A 6,571-nucleotide genomic window follows, 5' to 3' on the forward strand; every position below is an offset into this window, starting at 1 on the left:
TGAAGTTGACCTTTCCTTCAGCTTCCTTATCTACAAAGTGATGATGATATTAATAATACTTACCATAGGGTCATGGAAAGTATTGAATGTTCATAGACAGGCTTAAAACAGTGCTTTATTAATCTTACGTACTCTTTGTCAGTAACTCTTATTGTCTGTTACATTTTGTGGCATTGGTGGGCTTGTCTGACTTGTATGTGGTCCTGGACTTGTTTATAAGATGTGCCTTACATTTCTTATTGCCTGTCCTTATCTCAATGCTTGTTGTCTAGTGAACATTCTGTTAAAAAAAATTGAAGGAACTGTGACCTTAGGATGTAGGCAGAAATGAGTGAGAAAGATTGAGGTGGCACTGGAGCAGACAATTTGTAGGAAAATGAAGGGGAAATGATAGAAGGGCAGATTTGGACCAAATGATGGCAGGTAGGTTTGCCCCTGGGGAATTGAGTATAGGAAAGATGTGAAGGGTCACGATTATAGAAAAGTTGCTGATAGAAGTTTCTAGACTGAGTTGTAGGAGAGAGCCTGGCCATAGCAAGGTGGTTAGGAGGGTTCTGGGACACATGGCTACAAGTCACGAGCTGTGTGGGCAGGAACATTCTGCCTGCTCTCGCTCTCCCTCCTCCTTAGCTCAGTACTAGAGGAAACCGTAACCTTCTCATTATGTCTATCCCTGACTGTTCCTGGGCCCCATACTTTTCTATGTCTTATTCACCCAGACATACCTTGTGCACATTCCCAGGTTACCACACCTTGTGCTTCATGAGTCCTTGTACCTTAGACCCAATGCTGCTTTAGTCCCTCTCACTCTCCAGCCTCTCTGTTTCTATTATTTTCATCTTAAGTGAGAACACTGAGGCATCTAGAAGTAGGCCATATGCTTTTATTTGTTATTCTCACCAAAGACAAGCCTTTTCCCAAGTCCCAGGAGCTAGACCCCAGGAGATGGTGTGAGGAGGAATTGGAGAAGCCTAAGGAGACACAGCTTGGAAGACACTCACGACCTGGGTGCTCATTTTGTTTCTGCCTGGCCACAGTGCTCTCAGCTTTTGCTTGTCTCACTGGTTCTGAAATACATTGAATTCAGGATGAATTCTATATCCTCATGGTGGTTGTGGCCAGAAGCCTGGTCCCAGCTTCTGCTGGCTACTATGGAGTGGTCATACCTCCTCCCTATGGTACTGGGCTCTGTCCTAACATCTTGTGGTTCTGGCCACTGTTGTTTGAAGGTAAACAGAAAAATAGGGATATATCTTTAAAGGATATATTGGCACATAAGAAGTTTCTATTAGCCTTCAATTAGTGCCTCCTAGATACAGGAACCTGCTGTAATTTACACACAGAGTTGAGAACACCATTGCTTCTGCTTAAGCAATGGTGTGTGATGAGAACAGACATTTATTAAATGTTTATTGTGGGCTGGGCACCATGCCAAGCACCATGCATAGATATCTCACCTACATCTTAGCCTTTCGCTATGGCTGTTTGCCACAGATCTTATTAGTGCTGCTTCATGGATGAAGAAGATCTCATGGATGGCTTCGTGTAGCACAACCAATGTGAGCCTTCCTGACCTCTGACCCTATTTACCATTGCACTCTCTGCTTCCGCTCATACTATGGATGCCAGAGAGGAGGGATTAGATTTGGAAGTCTCGGGTTAAGTTTATTATGGAATTTTTTTTTTTGGTTCTTTTTTTCGGAGCTGGGGACCGAACCCAGGGCCTTGCACTTCCTAGGCAAGCGCTCTACCACTGAGCTAAATCCCCAACCCCTTATTATGGAATTTAAGCCATTTGGCTGATCTCCTTTTTTTTTTTTTTTTCATTCACTTACTCGTAAACTGAACAATTTTATACTTATATATTTCACAAGACATCCTTAAGAGAGTAAATCCTAATTTGCCATGAAAGTATTTCACACACTACTTTAATTAATTTAGTAAAAATAAAAATTACTTAAAAGTATAACATTATAAAAGAAAGGTTCAGAGGCATTGTTTTACTCTGGTGTGTGTGTGTGTGTGTGTGTGTGTGTGTGTGTGTGTGTGTGTGTGTGTGTGTTTAGTATTGATGCACACCAGGGGTTGTAAGGTATGTAAATAAGGAACTGTTGATCTGGGAAGGGCGCAGCCAGCCCTGTGAAGTGACTGCCTGTTGATTGCCAACTGTGCCTCCGTGACAGGCTCACAGTTCTGACCTATGTAGTAGGACCAGCTGTGTGAGGTGGCAAATATTTCCAGCAGCCCAATGTGGAGTGAATCATGAAGTCATGTTCATTGTGAGGTGGTTGCTGTTTGGTTAGATTAAAAGCATGGGGAAGCAAGTTAGATACTTAGTCTTAATTAAAGGCTCTGCTAGGAGAGGGGCAAGGACAGAATCCATGTCTAAAGGCAGTGGCATGAAGTTAGACACCTAGAAAGAGTTCTACACAAGCAGACTTCTACTGTCCCACATTCCTAGTGCTGGTATCAGTAAGGAACAGGGTCATGGGCCAGCAAGAAGGATTATGAGGAAGGCAGCCTCTGCCCATGCTCCTTCTGCAGGCCTTAAGGCTATGGCTATGTCTTTGGGTCTAAGCAACCTCCAAATAACTGAAAGTAGGGAGTATGCCATGGTGAACTTTTCTTCATCTTCTTGCCCAAGGTATAATTTTATTTTAACGTCTTACTTGGTTCTGTGTAAGTAAAAAAGGAGACAAGAGGTGCAGTCTTGAGTGCAGTGAAATGCTGGGGCAGCTTGCTGGAACACACTTTTTATATAAAGGTGTAGCTTATAGGCTGAAAGTGTCTAGTTAGTAGAATCTTGGCATTTTGTAATTCTGAATATAATGCTTATAAGTAAGCCCCAAAGAAACTGTCCCGTCTTCCCTTCGCTGTGTTTACTGGTCCATTCATCCAGTAGATGGTTGCTGGAGATAGTTATGGCCTACTTGATAAGCTTCGGGCGCTATAAGACACAGTTCAAGTTCATGCAAAGCATCTCAGCAGTGAGACTGTTTTATAACTGTCCCTAAATCATGTTAGCTCTGGAAGCTATTTTAGGAATGCCTTTGGTTATGAACCATATCTTATATTTAATTTTGATTCTCTTTTCCCTCCTGCCCTGGATTTGGTAGCAGCACTAACAAACACTGTATGCCTGGCCTTGTCTTAGTTGTGGGAGGTACTTAGAGCTCACCAGTTCATCCAAGCTGCCACCTACAGTCATCATGACCTTGGACCTTGGACCTGAGTTTCAGTCTCCGGTTCTGAAGTGCCAGGACAAAGACAGCGAAGTGGAGAACTTTGCTGCTTTTTGATCTTGGGTCTGTTTGTGCTTGTAATAGACTTTCAGACTACCCATGATATATAAAAATGTATGAAGCTCTGTCTTCCCACCTGTTTTTTTTTTTGAAACTAAGAACGGCTCCTTCCCCTTCATCTACTACCTTACCATGTAAATTCAGCATTATATTGTCTCCTAGCAGAAATTATAGTGTACAGCCATAGGAAACTACCGGAATCTCGAGGGTTTGATTTGCTCGGTAAGAGTTGGTTTGATTTTGTCAATGTAACAGGACATCTGATATCTGTGCCTGTGCCTAGAGTTGGTACAAAGGAAAAGGAAGTCAAATAAAACATCTCTTAGAGATGATTTAGGCTTGTACTATTTTTATGGAAAAAAGATAATTTTAGCAGAATCTTCTAGAGGGTGATATGAGTGCTGGGGTTTGTGGCTCCATAGGTTGGTCCTTCTGCTATTGCTTCTCCCTTTCTAGAAGTGAGAGTTGGGAGACAAAGAGGTTCTGACCAAAGGAAGGGGACAATAATAGAAACCTCAGAGGACCAGTGTGGCACGAAAGGAGCTCTGTAGCTATTCCCAGTGGGCTGTGGAATGTAGGAGCTGTCCTTTTGACAGGAAGTCCCATCTAGCAAGTACTCATGGGACCTGTAGTTAAGTTAGCTTTAGAAAGACTGACAGTTCTAAAGCTTGTCCAGGCCTACCTATGCAAAGCTCCAGACTCACTGGCAGCACCAGCTGAGCTCCATGGGACATGAGATGTCATGGCAACACTATCAAATTCTAGATTTTATATTGGCATTTGGAGAAGAGAGAATAATCATTGTCACAAGCTTGTAACTTAAAGAAAGAGTGCACTGCACACAAGAATTCAGCAATGGCTTTTTTTTTTTCTGGTCCTAAGGATTGAACTTAGGGCCTTATGTATGCTAGTCAAGAACTCTACCACTGAGCAGGAGATATTGGGGGCAGGGAGGGGAGTTTCAGGGTAAGAAGGGAGAGTCGAGGCAGCCACAGTACCTCTGCTGAAGATCAGAATCTGTGAGGCCTTAGGTGGCTAGGCCATTTCAGAAGTCTGTCCTAGTCTTAGTCCCAGTTAAGAGGGGGGAAAGTAAGCTAGAAATAGATAAGAAGGCTACTGATGAGCCAAGAATGCTTGAAGGCCAGAGGAGGTGAGGGGGTTGTTTAACACATTATTGTGTATTTTGAAGGGTTCTACTCTTGGAGCTGTGAAAGCCTTGAGTGGGGTATCAGGTGGCCACTCCTTTTGTGGATTCCACGGTGTTCACATACAAGCAAACAGCTACCTTACAGTTTTGCTGTAGCAATGGTGACACTTTGGATAAACATCATTTAGCAAATATCCTAAGTACTTTATTTACAGTACAGGGACTCATCACAGCACTTGGAAGTGTGTGCTGAGCTTGTTAGGCCAAAAGACTAATTACCTACTCAGGACTCTCCTACCTTCGATACAAATACAAAGCCAGTTCTTCTTGGTGCAAGGTAAGACCAGATGATATTGAGGATTCCTTTAAAACACCTGAATTCTTTTTTTTTTTTTTTTTTTTTGGTCTTACGCATTGAACCCAGGACTTCATGTTTCTAGGTAAGCATTCTTCTATAAAGTTATCTCTTAAGCCCAAATCCTACGATTCTGAAGGCTCTGACTGGAAGGCCACTCTAAGTCATTTGGAAGGCAATGGGAGATCATTGTGCTTTAGAGCAGGAATGGTGATGGTGCTCTAGGGACCTCACTGTGATTACTGTTTTGTGGCTACAGGGTCGTTGTGAAGGTTTTGATTAGGAAGGTTTTATGAGCAAGAGAATCCAGTGGCTCTTAGGAAAAGGCTTTTCTGGTTAAGAAGGCTGGTGAACCCCAGACTTAGCATTTCAATACCTTCTGCTTTCTTTTTCCAGCCTCTGCCCTATAATTTGGGCTCATAGAAGCTCCAGACCCTAGAAACTCCTTAATTGTGCCTTCAGCTTCCTCCCTAACTCTGCCTCTCCAGAAGGTACAAGCACGTAAAGTTCATGTATTCATCTAGAGAGGCAAAACGACTTGAACCATCTTGTTTTTGAGGTCAGGTGAGACCAAAGAACTGGCTATACTTCATTTCCTAGGTCATCTGCCTCTGCCAATGGTAGAGTTCCTCACTTTATGTTACCTGCGCAGTTCACTGGGATAAATGAATAGTCATTGTTTTTGCAGATCTTTCCTTCTAAATGCTCACCTTGACCTCCAAAGGAGTTGAAGTTTTCAGAGGGAGGTTGGTGTATGCTCCTTGCCTCTCATTTTGCAGGGTATCAGGGGAGTTTAAAGTGAGATAACTAGTCTTCAAAGTATGGTTCTCCCTTTGAGGGGAGAACAATGGTCTTAGAGCAGATTCTTAGGCCTAGCTTAAGAATACCATCCCAGAGGGCATCCAGAGAAGAGTATTGCTCTCTCATATTCCTTCCTTCTGTAATCATGAGATTTCCTTACTCTGGTTAACAGCTCTCTTCCCTCAAACTTTAGAACATATCTCACATCATTAAGCAATTTGTGGAACTGTGCTTTGGATAGGATTTTTACATTGTGAATATAATTATATAAATATACCTATGGGTACTATCCTAAATGATTGTGCTATCACGTTATAGATGGTCTATAGCCCATTGCCTGTCCAAATGATGGCCTTGGCCCTTGAATTCTTAACTCTGATCTAGCTCTTCAGGCTTATGCTTGGTTATGCTATGTTCCTGTGCCCTGACCATATTTGATAACTCTTCTCACATCCTCTGTCTTAGGCTGTGGGTCTGGAAAATGCTGCCCTGGATTAAGACTAAAGCAGTATGGAATGAAAACTGAAGTTAGGGCTGTATGTGTTCATGAGTCTTGATGTCTAGATCTGACCCAGTGAAACAAAGAAGGATTTGTTCTTTAATAGTTTTCCACTTTAAAATCACATGTCACTAAGCTTGTCTGGTCACATAGGCCAGCATATTTTAGAGAGTATTCAGTTGTCCAGTTTCTATGCTCTAGAAACATCAACCTGTATCCATAGCAGGCAAGACCTTCAAATCTGCGGCCTAGTCTGTTCTATGGGACCGGCTGTAGTCTACTGTTGAAGAAAGGAATACAGATCTCTAGTTCTGCTCTACATGGTCCAGCCACTAAAAGGACCAGGATTTTAAGAGTAGCCAGCTAAGAGGTTCACAGGAAGTGGGCCTTTGGGCCCTGCAGGTCAATGGCCAGCAGGTATCATCAGGATAGCAGGTACTATGGGATTTTACTTGTAGCCCAGGAAT

The sequence above is a fragment of the Rattus norvegicus genome, chromosome 13 (assembly GCF_021556685.1).
Source record: "Rattus norvegicus strain SHRSP/BbbUtx chromosome 13, alternate assembly SHRSP_T2T, whole genome shotgun sequence".
Taxonomy (NCBI): Eukaryota; Metazoa; Chordata; class Mammalia; order Rodentia; family Muridae; genus Rattus; species Rattus norvegicus.